This window comes from Balaenoptera borealis (genome assembly GCF_965194805.1).
Source record: "Balaenoptera borealis genome assembly, chromosome: 2".
Lineage (NCBI taxonomy): Eukaryota > Metazoa > Chordata > Mammalia > Artiodactyla > Balaenopteridae > Balaenoptera > Balaenoptera borealis.
Genome location: NC_138867.1, coordinates 25,163,821 through 25,185,142, shown reverse-complemented (window position 1 = coordinate 25,185,142; position 21,322 = coordinate 25,163,821). Strand labels below are relative to the sequence as shown.

General features: G+C 34.6%; 1 long non-coding RNA gene across 1 annotated transcript; it reads left to right on the top strand.

The window, feature by feature from the left end:
* Window positions 1-1,203: 1,203 nt before the first annotated feature.
* LOC309624640 lies at window positions 1,204-5,183 on the top strand. Its single transcript, XR_014242069.1, has 2 exons — window positions 1,204-2,849; window positions 3,182-5,183. It is a non-coding gene; the product is annotated as an uncharacterized lncRNA (long non-coding RNA).
* Window positions 5,184-21,322: the final 16,139 nt, after the last annotated feature.

Sequence of the window (21,322 nt, the reverse complement as noted above, 5' to 3'; positions counted from 1 at the left end):
CACCCATCTTTCTTATTGTGCTTATTATACAGTCTCTCTGAGTACATACCAATGTATATTTTTCCTAGTGCACCTTCATATCATCAATTAGAAAGTTCAGAATCATCAATTCCAGTAACCAAGTACAATCTGAATGTTCCATCTTTATATTAATTTATATATTTTGCAGATCAATTTTACAAGAAGGTAGATCAATGGTCATGATATCATCTCCATGTACTATTCTAAAATGGAATAGGGAAAAAGAACAAAGACAAATAAAATTTAATGTAATAGTGATCATGAAATACAAAACAAAATGGTCTATCATCTGTAATTTTTTTTTTTCAAATGAAAATGTCTCTAGTAGGTAGGAGTGGGAACTAATAGAAATAACAAGTTATATCAAAAAGATCAATATATATTTATTGCCTCTCTACCACTAGCTTATCATGTTGCTAAATTAAGTGGGAAAATATGAAAATGTAAATTTTAAAAATTACTTTTTCAATACTGATACTATTATACAGTTTATATTTGTTTATTCTTGTTTATAGGACTTAGGCTCCTTTTATCAAAGCACTTTATAAGAAGTAAGAAATATAGGCATGGCATAAAAGCATTGGCACAATAGAAATCTTTCAAATATAGTACATAAAATATAACAAATAGAACAAACAATGAAATGATAGTCACCTATTTTAAGCTAATGGATTTTCCAGATAACACTTCAACTTTAGAAGGGGAAGCAGGATATAGCTAAAATACCAATGGTGTTATCTTTGGATTCAGCCAATTTAGTCACCATGATAAGGGTTGAGCTTTGGATAAGGGGATAACACGATAATTTTTCATAGTGTGTTTTGCTAGCTTTGTTTTAGCCCTAGGCTGATGTAGATGCTAAGTACAAACAGCACTGATCAGGAGGAACCACTGTTTGTTTTTGCTTTTTTGTTGTTTTGGCTTAAATAACAAATATTTATTTCTCACAGCTTTGTAGTCTTGGAAGTTCAATATCAAGGAGCTGGCTGACTCAGTTACCAATGAGAGCTCCCTTTCTGGCTTGCAGAAGGTCACCTTATCACTGTGCCCTCACATGGTAGAGAGAGCTCCAGAGCAAGTTGTCTGGTGTCTCTATTTAAAAGGGCACTAATATTGTCATCCTCATGACCTCATCTAATCCTGATTACCTCCCATAAACCCCATCTTTCAATGCCATAGCATTTGGGGTTTGGGCTTCAACATATAAATTTTGGGGAGACACTATTTAGTCCATAGCAGTATTTTAAATATTACTGAGGTTACTAAGCTACAAGGGAGTCTGAGAAATGCTGTGATTTTTCTTTGGATTTTTCAACATTTGGAATAAAAAAAGATACATTAGAAGGGGGTTGGGAGATGCTGGCACACCTGAAGGCAGCATTAGAGACCACATGGAAGCTGATTCCCCCAACCATAGACACTGTCACCATCCATCACCAAGAGGAACCCATATTGATTCTGTTTTGCAGTTCTTGCAGACTTTTCATCAATATCTATTGACAACCAGAAGACATATTACTAAATTGCCTTCCAGAAAAATTATATCAAATTATACCCATGTGTAGTGTTAGAGAGTGCTTATTTCCCCATGTCTTCAACAACACTGTATATTATCATTAAATTTTTCCCAATTTGATAGTGAAAAATCTCACCCCACCACAGTATGTTTTAATTGAGATATAATTGATGTACAACACTGTGTAAACTTAAAGTGTACAATGTGTTGATTTGATACATTTATATATGGCAACATGATTATCAGCTTACTGTTAGCTAACATCTTGATCATGTCACATAATTATTATTTGTGTGTATGTGTATGCACTAAGAACATTTAAGATCTAGTCTCTTAGCAACTTTGAAGTATATAATGCAGTATTGGTGACTATAATCATCATGCTGTACATTATATCTCCAGAATTTGCCTTCTAACTGAAAGTTTATACCCTTTGATCAACATCTGGTTTTGGAGCCTCTATTTTTGAAAGCTGAGTCAAGACTAGAAAGGATCACAGCATGAAGTTGATACGAAGTTGATAATCAGCCCATTTCAAGATCTAGACCTCTGACTAAAATAATAATTTACAAATGTCACATGGCGATAACCTATCCATGGGGAGAAAAAACTAGAGAGAATATTTACACACACGTGAGTTTACATATTTTAAATAATATTAAGTTATTAAAACATCATGAGATAACATGTATTGCACACTTAACATGTTCTAAGTAATTTACATGTATTCAACTAATCATTGCAACAACTGTATAAGGAAGATAGATCAGTAGTCCCCCTTTCCTGATGAGAGAACAAGAGTACAGAGAAGATAAGTAACATGAACAAACACACTTAGCTAAGATTTGAACATAGTCAGTCTAACTCCTGAGAGCTCCTGCTCTTGACATGACAGTAGGGGGAGCAGTGATCATCAACTGAGAATTAGATGTTAGAGACAATGATAGTATTTTTATGACCAGTAAACTATGAACAAAATACTGATTTTTATGATTAGCTTCATGCCATATTAAACACACACACTTTCCCACACATGTTCTAACATAGAATGTACATAGAAAATAATTTTATGAAGAATTGGCAAATACATTGTCTTAATTGATTAAGAAAACATATTTAAAAGAGCATTGTCAAAAAAAGAAAACAAAACACTTACTAGTTACTTGACAAAATGGAGGAGTCAGTAGGAGTGAGATAAGGATAATGAAAAAAGAGGCCAGTTCTCTGGACATTAACAAGTTTCTTATCCGTATAAATTCCAAAAATCCATTTCTATTATGGTATGATATCTTTATGAGAACATTTTGTATGTGTTTTGTATTACTTAGATTTTTTTTTTTTTTTTAAGAAATGTTCTCTTTTTTTTTTTTAATTTATTAATTTATGGCTGTGTTGGGTCCTCGTTTCTGTGCGAGGGCTCTCTACAGCTGCGGCAAGCGGGGGCCACTCTTCATCGCAGTGCGCGGGCCTCCCACCATCGCGGCCTCTCTTGTTGCGGAGCACAGGCTCCAGACACGCAGGCTCAGTAATTGTGGCTCACGGGCCCAGTCGCTCCGCGGCATGCGGGACCCTCCCAGATCAGGGCCCGAACCCATGTCCCCTGCACCGGCAGGCAGACTCTCAACCACTGTGCCACCAGGGAAGCCCCTGTATTACTTAGATTTTTAATGATTTCTTTCCTCTTCTTACAATCTATTTCTAAGCAAAAGGCTGCATTTTAGATTTTTTTTCAATTAATTAATTTATTTATTTTTGGCTGCGCTGGGTCTTCATTGCTGCGCACGGGCTTTCTTTAGTTGCAGTGAGCGGGGCTACCCTTTGTTGCGGTGCGCGGGCTTCTCACTGCAGTGGCTTCTCTTTGCGGAGCACGGGCTCTAGGCACGCGGGCTTCAGTAGTTGTGGCACGTGGGCTTCAGTAGTTGTGGCTCACGGGCTCTAGAGCACAGGCTCGGTAGTTGTGGCGCACGGGCTTAGTTGCTCCATGGCATGTGGGATCTTCCTGGACCAGGGCTTGAACCCATGTCCCCTGCATTGGCAGGTGGATTCTTAACCACTGTGCCACCAGGGAAGACCTATTTTTGATTTTTTAATCTAAATTTTCTATGAAAAAGATATTGCAAAATTGTCTCATTTTCCATGTGATTTTACAAATATATTTTCATAGTTACATGCATTTATTACAGATACCACGTAGAGACCAATTAATATCAGAGCTGTTGAAATGTGAATTGGTTGTATTTTTAATAATGAAATAATAGTGAAAACAATGTTTTGTATAAGCTCCCTTCCACACAGGTTACCATTTTAACTGTGATTCTTATCAGATTTTGATTTATCTCTTTATCCATTTTTGTAGCTAATGGGGAACAAATTACTTATTACTCATGAAAGACACTAATGACCTAGTGTTGCAGAAAAAGAGAATATTACAATTTACATTTAAATGAGATTTGAAATGTTAATGAACAGATCTAGTATTCTAATTATCTCTACAAATACTTTAAATTAAGGTGAACTTTTGTAGATGGATCGTTCCTTGAGTCTTGCTCTAGCCCTACAGTGTTTCTTGATAGCATATAAAGTGTATAATACACATATTAGATACATGTATTGTTATAATATAAGATTATACAGTCAAATAGCTGTGATTATTATTAATAAACATATAATTTCACTGTAATGAATAAGCATAATCACATAGAATATTTTTAAACTGTAAAATTATCTTGTGAGAGTATTTTTGAGTTTTGGGTTGTATTCTTTTATTTTCTTCTGGTTAAAGAAATAGAGATATCACTGGTTGGAAACAGATGTTTAGATAAAAATTTTCCATACAACAAAGATATTCATTTTTTACTTAGCACAGTACTTTCTGTAATGTGTAAATTTCTTTGTAGGCAGCAAATAACAGCATGGAAAATGAGGTCATGTGTGATTTTTCATTAGTTCACTATGTTTTGGGCTGCCAAAAAACATGAGTTCAAAGTCAAACCTTCCATCCAACTAAATGTAGTGACTCAGAGGAAAACACAGAACACAAACACCTCATCTTTTTTTCATATCCCTGTTTAAAAATCTGTACCATCCTAGAAGAGGGCAATGTGTTCTTCTCCCAAATTTATGAGATTTTCTTAATAAATGTATCTAACAAAGCATCCCAAGTACGTGAGCATCTCCAGGATACAAGAACTTACATAGTGACTGAAAAAGAGAGGCCATAAGTATTGAAGAGGAGTTAGTAAAACATTTTGAAAGAAACCAGATAGAGCAATAGGCCTAAGAAAACATCAGTGAGGGTAAGGGTGGCAGAAACAAAAGCTTAGTACATCAAGTTATCAAAGTTATTATCTGCTTAAATGAGATTGAACAAAAGCAGTGGATTGAAGATAATGACTACAATGCCTAGCACTGCACAGGAAGACTTCATGGTATTTGTCCTCATTAATAGGCATATGAGTAGCTTCCTTTTCATAGATGGAGAAAACAGGCACGACAAACATTGGATTTGTATTTTAAATCAGAGCAAAGAAGCAACAAGAAAGTGAACCACAGTCATCAATCCTCCCTGATGCTACAAAATTGCATCCATAGCATGATAATACCCTTTTGTATTAGTTTGCTCAGGCTTCTATAGCAAAATGCCACAGACTGAGTGGCTTAAATGAGAGACATTTACTTCTCACAGTCCTGGAGGTTAGGAAGTGCAAGATCAGGATGCCAGCATGGTGGGGTTCTGGTGAGAACCTCTTCCTGGCTTGTAGAAGGCTGCCTTCTTTCTGTATTCTCACATGGCAGAGAGAGAGACAGAGAGAGAGAGAGCAAGGGTGAGCTCTGGTCTCTTATTATAAGGGCACTGATCCCATCATCATTAGGCCCCACCCTTATAACCTCATCTAACCCTAATTATCTCCCAAAGACCCCATCTCCAAATACAATTACATTGGTGGTTAGAGCTTCAACATATAAATTTTGGAGGGATGCAGTTCAGTACATAGCATTCCACCCCTGACCACCCCCCCACAAATTCGTGTCCTTCTTGAATGCAAAACATATATATATTCCATTTCAGCAGCCCCACAGTCTTAACTCAGTGTATCATCAACTCTAAAGTCTAAAGTCCAAAGTCTCTTCTAAATATCATCCAAATCAGACACAGGTAAGACTCAAGGTACATTTCATCTTGAGGCAAAATTTCTCTCTCACTGCAAACTTGTAAAACCAGAAAAGTTATGTGCTTCCAAAATACAATGATGGGACAGGCATAGAATAAATATTCCCATTCCAAAAGGGACCAATAAGAAAGAAAGAAGAGGTTATGGGTCCTAAGCCAGTTCAAAACCTAGCAAGGAAAATCCCATTAGATCTTAAGGCATGAGAATAATCTCCCTTAGTTCCATGATCTTCCCTCCAAATCCACTGAGGTGGCAACTGGCCCAAGAAAACCAGAAAGAGGAAGCTCCACCCTTTGAAACTCAGGAGGAACTAGTCATGCCTCCTGGGCCTGTGGTGGAAGTGGTAGCCCTGATGATCTTTGAATTGCCTTTGGCATCATTCTTCCTTTTCTTGAGGAATAGCGCCTGTTCACCGTAGAATAGCTCTGTGTCCTGTCTTGTAGAATCTAAAAAGTCTGACAGCCTTCCATCATTCAGTCCCACTTGATCTGTCCTTTTTAGTTCAAACTGGAAGTGTCAGTGCTTGTATAATCCCATCTCTATTCCAAGCCTCTGTTAAAATGGCTGATTAAGTTTATGAGCGACATCCACAATCTCTTTATGAAATGAATATCTAGCCATCCTCTTAGTGTCTCTTCAGAACAAGCTTTCTCACATTTTGCAATATGAATAGGCTGGTTCTTTTGGATTTAATTTATATCTCTCCAGTCACATTTTACTGTAAGCACTCAGTAGAAATCAAGTTGCTCCTTCAACACTTGCTTAGAAATCTCTTCAGTTAATTATCCAAGTTCATCACTTGCAAATTTTACCTTACACAAAAACTAAAACACAGTGCAACCAAGTTCTTTGCCACTTACAACAAAAATCACCTTTCTTCCAGTTTCCAATAATATATTCTTCATGTCCATCTGAAACCTCACCAGAATGGCCTTTACTGTCCATATTTCTACCAACATTCTTTTCATGATTATTTATCTATTTTCTAAGAAGATGGAAGCTTTCTCTGAGCCTTCATCAGAGCCACTTGTAACAGTCCCTACATGGCAATTTCAGCTTTTTCTGGCATGCACTTCCAGCCTCTACCCATTACCTGGTTTCAAAGCCACTTCCACATTTTTAGTTACTTGTTATAGCAGCATCCCACTTGTGGTACCAAAGCCTGTTTTGGCTCAGACTACTATAACAAAATGTCAGGTACAGACATCTATTGCTCACAGATATGGAGGCTGGAAGTCTGAGATTAGGGTGCCAGTATGGTTGGGTTCTAGATAAGGGCTCTCTTCCTGGCTTGCAGATGGCCATCTTCTTGCTGTGTCTTCACATGACAGAAAGAGAGACGGAAAGAGAGAGAAAGAGAGAGTGCAAGATCTCTGATCTCTACTTATACAGCATGGTTCCCATCATAAGGACTCCACCCTCATGACTTCATTTAACCTAATTACCTCCCAAACGTCCAACCTCCAAGTACCAGCATTTGGAGGTTAGGGCATCAACGCATGAATTTGGGGAGCACACAGAATTATGTCTATAACATCTTCCTTCCATCTTTTTCCATAATTCAAAAGCCACACATCTCAACCACATCCACCTCAACCAAGGAAACTTCAGGTCTTTCACCTAGGTTTTGTGCTATACTTATTGTAGCACTTCTCTATTTACTAAGAAGCCAAGACATTTAAGATTGGTAGAAAGTTTTCCCTGGGTAATAAAAAGACTGAACAAGAATGGAGTGTTCTGTGTCAACTCTGTCTTTAGCATCAGGCTGTTGCAAAAATAAAAATCATAATTCAGAGATTTTAAAAACACATATACAGTATTCTTAAACACTTTAAACAATGTTTACAAATAAAAGAGAAAAAAACCCAAATGAATTCAACTTTCTAATTATCAAACTAAAAATTATTACTCAAATTACCATTTTATTTTAATTATGATATAAATAGAGATCTCACATTTATTGATTCAGTTGATCTTATAGCCAATATTTTAATCTAATTTGTATTTTTAATTGGGAAATATGCTAATTAAAAAAGAATTCAAGGTGAGCCCAAACCATATGAAAAATAACTTAAATTTTATAAAAATTATAAGTGAAAAGCATAATACAATTTATTGCCCATGCCACTGAAATAAGGTAGCATAAACACTTGGGCTTATTTGAGCCTTTCCTCCTTTCTAGAAATTTAATCTGTTCTAGTCACAGAGTGGCAGTGGGAACCTCCCACTGAAAATAATTCAATTCTGATCTTGGGCAGAGTCGATTGCTTTTGAACACCTGACCTCAATTAGGCCATGACAATCCATTTCCTACTCCTTGTGCACTTGGACACAGTGTTTTATTGAGAGCTGATGCATGTTAAAGAAGGGTTAATGGGCCTGAATAAGAATTTGTCTCAGAGAAATTTACCAAAGTTTTTTTTTTCTTTCTCACAAAGTCTTAAGGAATTAGAAAATGACAAACTATAAAAAGAGTAAGATAAATTAGATGCACAATTAAGAAGAGAGTCTACAGAGGGGTAGGAAGTCCTTATGGTCTTCGCACTTAGTTCCATTTTCTCCTGGGTCCCAGTTATAGAATAATGTCTGAATTTTGTATGAGACTAGAGTTTCAATAAATCCCTACTCAGCCCAATGAGTCTTTGTCACAGGGTCATATGATTGAAAATCAAGACTCAACAGAGTATACTCATTATGGGGCTTTCCTAAAGGCAAAGAATATAGGCTAGCAGGAGAAAAAACAAGCACAGATAAGCATTGGGGACTGAGGGACTTCCAGGCACTGCTCCCCAGGATGCACTTATCCAGACTGTAACTAGCAAGATATGTGCAAGAAATATTAGTTTCAGAGGAGTTTAAGCAAAAGTCTCCAGCAATGTGTTTTTAGTGTCTCATTGGTTACAAAGCCAAGCCAGGCTGTATAACCCTTTAAAGCAGACATAAGCCATCAATCTACACAGACCTAAATAATATAACATAACTGACTCTGGGTGTTGCCAGGAGAACTTAAAACTTTACTAGCATGTTATAAATAACAACCTAGCCCATAGCTTTCTTATTTGGCCAAAAGAAACTATCAGACTTTCAGGCATGTCTGGAGATAAGCACTGAGCTGTAAGATAGTTCCATCTTATATACAATCTAACACAAATGGCTGGATAAAATATAGTGAATATGTATGTATTTTGTTTATTATTATATGGTTTCCCAAGCATTTCAAAGCATATTACAAAAATACTTTGATGTAGTAAATTTTTATAAATACACATAATCAGGTATATGGTTAACATTTCTTAAAGCACTATACATGTATACTAGAAATGAACAATTAAGTAAATAGATACAACTGGTGGCAGTCAGGTTTCTCAATACTGGAGGGAAAGGTTACGGATAAGCATGGAGAGAAGGCTGGAATAATAGAGGTGGTCATGGATTAGGGTAGACACGTCAGTATAAACACACACAGCTTACTATAGATACAGATAGTTACATATAGAAGTACTTATAGATATGTATATACAAATATGAGGCTGTATAGGGTTAGTATAGACACATATATTCCTTTGTCTGTCAGCTGAGTGGGCCTAGAAGCAGAGACATCCAGATAGCAATGAGTACATTCAGCACCCAGTTCTTGGTTTCTAATATATTTCTCCATTATTTGAGGGAACTAGTAGAGTACTCCTTGGAGAAATGGCTGATTCTAGAGTTGGGACAGGGAATATGCAAGATAAGCCTGGACCATCTTATAGGCCTATACATTAAAGAACGTCTCAAAAAATACACACTCTCACACACAATGGTAGAGTTATGTCAAAGGAACCAACAGAATGAGCTTCCAAAGGCCAAAGCTGGAACAATTTGAGCAGCAAAATAAATAAAGGTGTATTAGATTATAACCAAAAGAGTAAAATACTCACACGCCCCACTGCCATAAATAATTAAATAAATGAATAAATGTGAGAAAATAGACAATCTCTTGTGCAGAAGAATTCCAAATAATTTATATAGAAACTTTGTTCTCAAAGAGGTGGAGAATAACTCTCTACTCCTTAAGCAAAAATTGCATATAGTGATTTCCTTCCAAAAAATGCAGAAAAGGGAAAGAAAGTTACTTTACGATGAAGAAACCCGACAAATATTACCTCAGTCAGGTGATCAAGATTAACAACAGTGAAGAGTCATGTTGATTGCATGTATCCTTGATATGATGTGATACGAAAGGCACTTTGTGCCTGGGATCTTCCTCTCAAAAAACATAGAACATATCTATTAACAAGAAAAAACATCAGGACATATCCCAATTGCGGGGCATTCTAAAAAATACCTAACCAGTATTCCTTAAAACAGTCAAGGTCATTAAAACAAAACAAAACAAAATCCTGAAAAACTGTCACAGCCAAAGAGGCTTAAGAGAGACATGGATGACTAAATGTAATACGGTATCCTATATGGTATCATCACAGGACAGAAAAAAGACATTAAGTAAAACAAAGAAATACAAATAAAGAAGTTCAGTTAATAATAATGTATGAATATTTTTTCATTAGTTGTAACAAACATATCACACAGCATAAGTTGTTAACAATAAAGAAATTGAGTGTGGGCTGTATGGGATCTGTATTATATTTGCAATTTTTCTAAATCTAAAACTATTATAAAATTAAAAGTTTATTTTAAAACACTTATAAAAGCACAAACAGATGTAGAGATTCAATAAATCAATCAACATCCACTTGGTGGAAAATTATGCAGCCATTTAGCATTTTAATATCTGAAACTTTTTTGCAATAATTACCAAGTTTATATATAAAATATATTACATAATGTATTTGAATAACCAATGTGCTTTAGATGTGTATGTATGCGTGCATGTAACACCACAGCTTCATATGCATTAATGCAATTGCCAAATGTATTTGGGAAATCAGTTTTACTATTGCTATAATACAGAGTTTTATAACTTTATTTCTTTTTTAATGCAATGATATTTTTATGAGAAATAAATAAATGCAAATTTTCATCTTAGCAAATACAATATCACTATTTTTTGGAAGTAACCTATTCTTTATATGTAATGAGGAATTTATTTATTTTAAATTCTCTTTAGCAAAGGCATTCAGCACACACGATTGTCCTTGGGCCATCTAGCAAGTAAAATTGAGGAACCAATCCTTCTGGTTGCTGCAATTATTTCCCTCATCTTTGGGAGCTTATCATTAATTATTACATCTTTTAGCATAGTACAGAACTCAGTAATAATGGTCTATGATTTCAGTCCCATGAGACGTGCTTAGTGATTTCTAAACACCAGAATCTCAACACGCAGAGGGTTTTGTGAGCTTTCTATGAATAGATACTACCTTTCTGCTCTTTTCATCACTCCTCCTCTACCTTGAAATATATTCTGGCCTTGCAATAGTCACCCTGCACCAGAGGAAGTTCAAAAACATCACCCAAGCCCAGTGTTTTCCAAATTGAATATGAGTATGACCAGAGTCCAGAGGTTGGTAAGACAAATTATCTTCCTCCTTCTGTAGTCCCACTAATTTATATTCCTTGGTGAATTACACTCTCTCCCTCTCTTTATCTACACTGAGAACACAAAACTCTATGAACATTTATTCTAAATAAGGAAAACCAATAAGGCTATGGTTATTTCCATGTATTTTTTTTTTCTGTTTTTTTTTTTTTTTTTTTTTGCATTTACAGCTTTTTCAATGGAGCTTTTATTTCATAGTGTATAACAGAACAAATAAATGTGAATGGATTGGGCCATGTCTCAGTTACATACTGCTCTTGTAATCCAAGACATTGTTCCAGGGATTACTGCAATATTTAAAATTTAGAGAGAGGGGTAATGAAAAAGATGCACTGGACATGCACAAGCAATTATTATTAAATTTTAAGTTTTCTTTTTTCATAGCAAGAGAGGGTTCAGCTATAATGCTCTTGAGTGTGCATGGAAAAGACAATAAAGAAAAGGTATTGAATGATGCTGCTGTCAAGATAAAAGTGGTGCGTTGAATATATATTTGATTACATAGCTACATTTTCAAAATGTACATATTTTCTACGTAAAATCTCATTGACTTCAATTAGAATTTGCAATCTAAGTACGCCATATGGCTTTGCTTAAAGCAATGAGACTATTAAATTTAATTACTTTTACATGCCTGTCGCATGGTACAGGTGCTTGTTAAAGGAGCAGCACTATATGAGAATTATTTCTAGTAAAAATTGAAAACTAAGAAGATGGCTACCGTCTGGTGGTTACTAATTGGCAGTCAATGTTGCAAGAAAAGTAATTTTCAGTAATACTAAAAAATAGCAGGCAGAAAACAATGTTACTTTTCTAATTTTATTGCTGCTCTATATAGCAATATTTGAATGCAATGTAATTTAACACTAGTGCTCTAAAACAAAGTACAGGTCAGAAGGTGGAGCCTTCCTATGAAACCTTTCATAAGACAAAATGGCAAAAAGTGAGGAAGCAATTACCTTAGGACACTTCTTGCTAAGGAATGCACAAAATACGTTGAGATAAAGCACGATGCTCACAGACACAGTTCAAAGCTATGACATCTGGATGCTGAGATCCTGATTGTGGTTCAGGAGATGCCACTGTCACTGCGCGAGGTGCATGCTGCCTCTGTGATTTCTCTCTTCAAAACAAACATTGAACGCTATGTTTGCTTTTCTGACTTTTTTCATAAAAATGAAAGTCTGCTTCAGATTTCTTTCAGTTAGGGAAAACAGGTGCTAATGTAAGGCTTTCTAAAAGTAAGGGGGCGTAACTAGAACTTTTGAAAAGCAGGGAATACCTGTATTTCTTCTACTTATAGGTCCTGTCTTCCTTTCTCTCTTCCCCATAACAAAATATTGATGGCGTTACAGTTATTTCCTTCATTTTGTTTCATTATAGAAAGTGTTGAAAAGTCAAATTCCTAATAAAGTCACATATGCAATATAAAGAATAGAAATGGGTTATATATTGCCGTATAAATACATATTGTTGGACCTTCAATAGGGACTAGAAAAGTCTGTGGCAAATTGGAAAGCAGACGCCATTTCGAAGTATAATATTTATTATCCCCAGATAATTTTTCCATGTGATAGCTGAATTTCATCCACTATTGCCAGATCTGTTGAATTTATTTTTTTAAAAAGCTGGAAATCTAGAGAGGAAATGAAATCTTCAAATTTTAAGATATGGAAAATATTTAAAGTAAACAATTTATGAGCAAAACAAGCATATCTGCAGGCTAAAGATGCCTCATGGGCTGTTTGTTTTTTCTTTTTATATCATTCTGACTTTATATAATGAAACAAATTGCTAAGAAATTAAACTAAAAACCATTATTTCCTTACTTGTTCATACAAGCAATAAAATCAGAAGCATCCAAAATCCTAAGCAATGAAAAGTAGCTGTTTTTACTTTAAACAAAACATAAACAATTGAGAAAACAGTACAGTAAAACTGAAAATAATTTTGCATTACAAAACCTCATTAAAAGCTAAAACGATTTATTCAGACAACTTCTGAAAAGTGATAATCAGTAATTTCCTTTATCTTTATGGAAAACTGTTATTTTCTGATTCTGACTTCCTTTAAAATTCAGTGGTCATTCCTAGTTCAAAGATGGTTGACTGAACATAGATGATTATCACTTCTCTTGCCAGAATCCCAATGAAATCACATAATAAGTATTTTTAAAAATCAGCACAAATGTCATTCTTGAAAAATCATAAAGCATACATCCTAAGTACATGAACAGGTATTTCTTGAAATATAATGTATATGATGATTACAGAAATAGCTAAATTCAGTGGAACAGAAGCCTGCTATTCTGAACAAGCAAAAAAAGTCTCTCCTTCCCCTGCCCACTCACTGCCCAGACTCAAAAAAAAAGCGAGCCTTTCCACCTTCGGATCATACTTAAAAGATGAGAGGTAAGGAATCAGTAGGATTTTTTTGTTGTTTTTGTTTCTTGTTGTTTTGTTTTATTTATTTAATTTTGGAAGTGGCCCTGGGATTCTTGACCGGGTAAATGTTTAAAGGCTGTGGAACAGCTGTACCTGTCACCTGTCTTACTAGACAGCCTTTCTCTTCGTTTTCCTTCCATATAAAACTTTGTGCACAGCAATCTAAATTGGAAAAATATGCCTCTGAAGACACCCAGAGCAGATCCTGAGACCTAAGCAGAAACCCTGGGTGCCCTGCCCACTAGAAATGGCTTTTTCCACATTTCCTTAAAAACAACCTTGCATGCCACCAACTCACTATTAGCAGAGATCCTTTAATTATTGCCAAAGGAGCAAAAAGTATTACTTACACTAAGGAAATAAATGCAAGCAAAACATACATCTCAGAGAAAGCCCCTATTTGTAAATATTAGCAGATAATTGCAGATAAAATTATTTGATAGTTGGGGGAAGTCAATAGTATGAAAGGAAAATAAAAATAACCTTTCAAGGTTTTTCTTTCAAGGAAAAAAACAAAGAATGCTGAGAAAGTAGCAGAATTTTATATAAATAAAAGTTAATACCCTCAAAGTAACTGACAATAGCATCTCATGTAAAACCAAAATTAGGCTGTTATCAGAAGTGTTGAACAGATTTTTTAAAACAAAAATTGCACATTCTAAAGAATACATTTTTTTGAGGCAGAAAATGTAACAGTGGCAAATTTTCAAAAGTTATTGCAGAAAGTCAAATAGATTTAAAAAATGGAAAAAGTAAGGCACATGAATAATTGATTCAACAATCCAATAGGAGTTACAGAGAGAGGGAAAGGAAATAAATAGGACAGGGACAAAAAAAAAAAAAATTCCCTGTGCTAAAGAATTTCTTAAATCTTCAATATTGAAGACATATATTCCCTCATAGGAAGAGGAAAAACATAAAGAAGTCACATGTCTACATGTATCTTGGTGTGTTTACTAAATGCAGAGGTCGTAGAAATATATCGTTCAGAGGAGTCCTTGGAGAAGGGATTAATTCCAGTCCAGGAAAATACAAGATGAGTCCAGAGAATCGTACGACAGCAAAAAGAAAGGAAGCACTCAAAACAAAACAAGGTATGTCATAAGTGCAAAAGAACCAAACTGAAAGAGCCCCCACTGGTCAAATAATTTGAACAGCAAAATAAATAGCAGTAGCATTGGATTATAACCCATCAGATAAATATACATACAATCATAAAATCATACTGTTACCAATAAATGAATAAATAAGTTTACAGAGGAGAAGCTGTTTCTTATGGAAGAAACCATTCATTTACTGTGAGAAGAATGAGGAAAAGTAGAACACCACTGTCAAAATTGTTGCAGGACAAAAATTTGAAGAGTCAAAATATTTGCATTATCACAAATCATCTATTTCAAAAAGCCTATTAATTACAAAAAGCCTATTAATTACAAAGATAGTCACTTTGCAGTGGAAGAAGCCAGCAAAAACCACAGTGGAGTGAACTGGAGGGCAGTGATGACATGTAAATGAAATCTAATAGAAAAAAAAATCTATATTATAATTTTAAGATATATAAAATTTAAAAATTTGGAAGACTGAGATTCATGCCAAACATTTGTGAGTTAAAAAAAGAGCACATTTTAATTTAAATGTCAGTGCCCTTAGCTTTATAAGCGTTCTAACCAAAAAAAAAATCATTGAATTAATTAAAAGAATTTTCAAGCAGCTGAGGGAGAACACCAAAATTTGAAGAGTTGTTAATCCTCTTCTCTGTCATTCTCCTTAAAGTTATGCAGAATCATTCTTTGTTAGTAAAATAAGTTGAGGTAACCCAAATAAAAGATCAAGTATATATATATTTTCTGTCTGTAGAAACATGATCACTGAATAGCTGTGTAATTTTACTCAGTTTTAAAAATATGAGGGGAAATAATTTTTTTTTCTCTCTTTGTATACATACAAACTTCAATAAATAGACTCAAACCTACTGGAAAACCAGTATATTCTTTAGATAGCTTAGAGATTAACACCAGATTTTTGGTTTAATTGAGAGTTCATGCTGATTCAGGGTTTTCTTTTTTGTACAGCAGTTCTACAACAACCCATGGGGTCAATCACGAATTCTGTGAAGAAAAGACATGGTGCCAGACTTTAGAATGCATTTTATGGCTTTGGCATGGAAGATAGGCCATTTAAGGATTCCTTCTTAACATTAAACCATTTGCCTTTTCCCCCAGGTAGGTGTATATTTCTCCTAATTTTGCAAAGATATTAAATTCAATCTCATTATGTTATAAATCTATTTCAAGGTATATTCTATCTGCTTTTTCTATACTGCCAAATGTCTTCTCTGAGGTTCCTGGCCATTTCTCTAAAACTGAACTATATCTCCTGCTTTGGAGAGGTCTTGAGCCACATTTCCTCCTATTATGATATATATTCAAATTAAATTCAACTTGTCCTACCAACAGCATATAAAGTTATTAATAATATGGTAGATACCATAATAACTCAATTATTTCAGAGAAGTAACAGGCAGGCACGGAATTATTTTGGAGTCAAAGAATGACTTGGCACAGAACGTAGTTAGAAACAGACACACTAAATCATTTGACTGAAATTCGTATACCATAAAAACTGACACGGAAGAGCTTTAAGTCAAGCAGATCTAGGTTTATTTGTTGTGGCTAAATGAAACCTTTTTCCATGTTCCTTAAACCAATAAAATGCATAATTAAATGGGTAGATTTAATTTTGTACTCATAATAAAAAATTTACTGAATTGTAAATTTATCTTTGGTTTCAAAAATCTTTAAAAATCATGCCTAATTTTACACTATTTCATTTACTACATATGGTTTGAATATGCATATATATGTCCATATACACACATATACATGAAGAAATATATACTATGAAATATTATGGTATGAATACTTATTTTGCTATTTAAAAAAAATATCTGGGATCCCCCTGGTATCCTAGTGCCTGGCTCTGCTGCATCCCTTTTTGCAGCCTTAGGTTGCAATGGGCTACTGTTCTTCTCTTCCAATAAACATTGATCTGGTAGGTCTAGTATGTATAGTTTCTCACCAGTTGCCTTAGTTCATTCAACAAATCCTCATAATAACCCATTTTCTGTGGGTATAATAGATTTCAATGCATTATACACATGATGAAAGTAAACCTTATAATAGTAAAATTAGTTGTTCAAAGTCAAACAGCAAGATTTCAGCCAGGATGTCTCAATCTACAGTATAATTATAGAATTGCTGACTCAATCATTATCCCTCACAAATGCAAGTGTTTTTTAGCGTACGTATGATATCCTCAGTGTTGTTTGTATTTTTAAACTATTTAATAATGTCAAAATCTCTAACTTTCCCCTCATCCCCTGACATTAGGCATGCACCAAAACCCAGAATATTGGCTAAGTGTCTTATATCAATGGGTTATAAAGAACCAGGACTATATTTGTAGAAATTGCTACATTAGATGCAATGTAAACTGACACTTGGAAGAGTCAGCTGATTAAAGACATGTCTGGTAAAGTTGAAACTCAACTATCAGAGGAGTTCGAGGCTGAACTGAAAAAGTGGTAAAATCAAAGACCAGCAATGAATCTGAAGTAAAAGCATGTTGTGAATCTTCAAGGATGGTTTGGCTAGTGAGCAGCAATATGGTAGATTAGCTTCAGAAGAGGTATTTAAACAGAAGTCACCTCATTTACTGCCTAATGCTTGTCAGCATGTTTTCTGATATACATTGTGATATGACAATGACTTCCAAATATAGCATCATACCTGGAAACTGTGAGTTTTATGTTACTTGCTGAAATTTTTACAGATGTGACTAAATTAAAGATTTTGATATGAGGAGATTATCCTGGATTGTTGTGGTGACCCCTATATCCAATCACAAATGTCATTATAAGAGAGAAGCAGAAGGATATTTTATGCACATGGAAGAGAAGGAGGCAATGTGACCATGGAGACAGAGATTGGAAAGAAACCTCCTCAGACTAGGCTACCTAAGGCACACAAGCAGGCACCAGAAGATAGAAGCATCAGGAAACAGATTATCCCCCCACAGCCTCTGGAGGAAACATGGCCTTGTCAACACCTTGATTTTCCTTTGCCAACATCTGGCCTCCAGAACTGTGAGAAAATAAATCCCTGTTGTTTTAATCCTCCAAGGTTGTGGTAATTTATTACAATAGCCACAGAAACTTCATACATCCCTCACTGTGTTCTGTAGATGCTGCACTTGGCCACTGAGAAGGAGACGTCTTTCCATGGTGCAGAACGTAGTGAGGGTGGAATTAGAAGGCATTGCAGAATGTTGTCATTATGGAGTGAAAGGAGTCATATTAATATAGTGACTCTTGTGTTTGTAACTGTAGACAAATTTTGTTGACTATAAATCCAATCATTCAATATTTTTTTTGTAAATATACTGGTTTTGTACACTTAATTGATTTCATCTGTGCATGAGAGTAGGTAGATTATGATACGGAGTATTCTGAATAATAGACTCTCTCTCCCCACCAAACCAATATTGAAAAATAAAGTTGGTCATTGTAGTAGGCTAAATTTTAGCCCAGAAGACTTTTTTATGCTCTAATCCCCTGAATCTAAAAATATCCCCTAATATGGCAAAAGAATAAATACTACCTTATATGACAACAGAAGTGATTAAAGATATTGAGAGAAGGCGCTTATTCTGGATTATTGGTGGGGGGAGGGGGCTTTCAGGGAAAGGATTTTAAAGGCAACATTATAAGGTTGCAGTGTGCCTGACCAGCTTGTGGATATTCTTCTGATTGGTTGGTGGTGAGGTAACAGGGTGATGTGTCAGGAATCTCAATCATCAACTTCTGGTTCCAACCAGTCTTGGGTCTACATGTTTGTGGTCAGCATGTAGTCAACATCCTCCACTGGGTCAGGGGGTTTAAATTTCTGCAGAACAACTCAAAGGTATGCATCCAATTGTCATCTTTATCTCTTCAGGGGGAACTAGGGGTCCTGTGACTCTATTTTAACCATTAAATGCCCTTTGGAATTCAGGGAAGGTCAAACAAGAAGTGGGGGACATGGAGGGTCTTGTGCCCGGGAAAGGCCACATGGTTCCGCTTGGTTCCAGTTTCCCCTTTTCTCTGACACTCCTCAGTCTTAAGGGGAACAGGAGCAGGACAGCAAAGGGAATCAAGTTTAGATACAGAGGTTAATCATTAACTCAGCACGGGAATTTGGTTTTATGGGAACTCGGATTCACAAAAAATTGTCCAATGCAGATTATAAAAATTCATCACTTTGATGATTGATTTCACCACAAAAACTATTTATTATGATATTTTGGAGTGCATCCACACTATGACAAGTCATATATTTCCCATATTATAGTAGGAAAACTTATTCAAACAAAAGTGAAATAAACAAAACAAAAATTACTTAATATTCTAGATATTGTTGAGTTTAACTTAGAACAAGCAAAATTAAGGTCATTTTTCCATAAGTAAATGAAAGCTATTCTAAACAGAACCATTTTCCTCAAAGAAGCAAGAGTCCAGGAGGTGAAGGCCTAGGTCCTGAAGATAAAGAAGACAAGGTAAACTAGTTAAGAACATCCTGTTTGTCACTTTTTTGGTATTATGTATGTTTTCATTTTCCTATACAAATTTTGCAGTTTTAATTTTAATGGATATGGAATAGCAAGTGAAAAAGTTAATCATGCCTCTGATATTAATTAATTGAATTTTTAAAATCAACATTATCTAAAAGAATGATATGATAAACCCACATGTCTATATACATTGTGTTATTTCAAAGGATAAAAATTATCTTGGTTTTTATACTTTTCCTTTGTGACTTTCCATAAAAAAACATCTTGAGGATACACATAATGTACCTTTACCTCTTTAACACTAAGACTGTTACTGCAGTTTGCTTAATGTAGTAGGTGCAAAAATGTTGTCTTTCGTATTAGTATGTATGTAATTTACAATTAATTAAGCAGTATTTTCCTTCATTTATTCAAGAATAGATAATTTGAATTGAAGAGACCCTTACCACAAAAAACAAAGCTGTCATGATCAAAATAAACCAATAATAGTCTGAGTTTCAACTAAAAGAAAAGTATGCTTTGGATGAATAGCTCTGAAAATATGTCTGGTAATGGATGTACCCTCTCTTGTAGTTTCTTACGTTAGAACCATGCTTTTCTATCTCTGGTTGGAATATTATCTTCTTATCAGAACATGATCAGAACACAACAATATCTTAGTATTAGACCTTTATCCATAATTGTAGTAAAGTTTAGGCAAAAAGTTTTAATATCATCTTTACCAAAGATATCAATTCTTGTTATTAAGCTAGATTTCATGTAAAAGCAGCATTCACACTTTTTTCTTCATGCAAAACCTAACAAGAATGCAACATCACTTTCTAATAAGCCTTTCTGTATTATATGGCAAAACTAAATTACTTAATTTAAGAACATTCTTTATTATGGATAACACGTGCTGAAAAAAAATATATTTAACTAAAGTGTACCCATTTTCATACTCAACTACTATAGAACAAATCTATAATGCTAAGCAAACTAAAGCAACATGTACGATTTGCAAGTTGTATTTTCAGAATTTTCCTAGAAAACTTTTTGACAACTAAACTTATATGCTGTAGAAGCGTGAGCACGCGCGTGACAGAGAAAGAGAGAGAGAGAGCGCGCGCTTGAGTGCTTTCTAAAGTATTCTTTATTTAAGAATTGAGTCAGTAATTTTTTTGGGAACTATGTCAGTTTCCAGTGAAATGATTGTCTTTTGATATACAGCACAGATGTATTAAACCTACTGAATCATGCAACATCTGAAAATACAGAGCAATGTTTGTTTTAATTACTAATTCAAAAGCAGTTTGGGTATGAGCAGATGTTTGCAACTTTTTGCCAAGCAATTAAAAGATATTGATACAGCTGAGTTTTGCACCTGATTGGAAACATGAACAAAGTGGTAGTCAAGATTTATAACATTTGAAAATTGGTCATTGGTGGCAATAATCTTCATGAAATAAGATTATTCACACATATTCCATTGCCATGCTTAAAAAAGAAAAAACACAGATTATTAAAAATCAGTGGTGAGTAGAGCCCAAATACAAACTTCTGATTTGTACCACTAGGTAATCAGAAGTACAATCAGTACAAATGAGGGTCCTAGTTGTGGTCAACTATCACAGACGTTATAGTTTCTGGAGAAATTCCTAGGATATAATGTGTCTCTGGATATCAGTCTCAGCTTCCTCATTGAAAAGTCTGTCTTCAATAATCACACATACATTTAATTGGTTTAGATATACTTGTTTGCTCTTAAGATATTTAATCAATGTCAGCATTTTCTCTTAAAAGAAAAGAGTGAGCAAAAATAATATTGAAGTGAAGAGAACAAAGGGATATTTATATTAATGAAGAATATTTACATGTTCCATATTACAAAAAAAATTATTATATATTGGAAATGCAATGTAAATTTAATACAATAAAAGTAAATTAATTTCTTGCAATGTTAGACAATTTGCAGACTAATAAAACTAGATATTAGATTTAAATGTTTTCATCTTTATATGTCTTAGACTTTTAATAATTT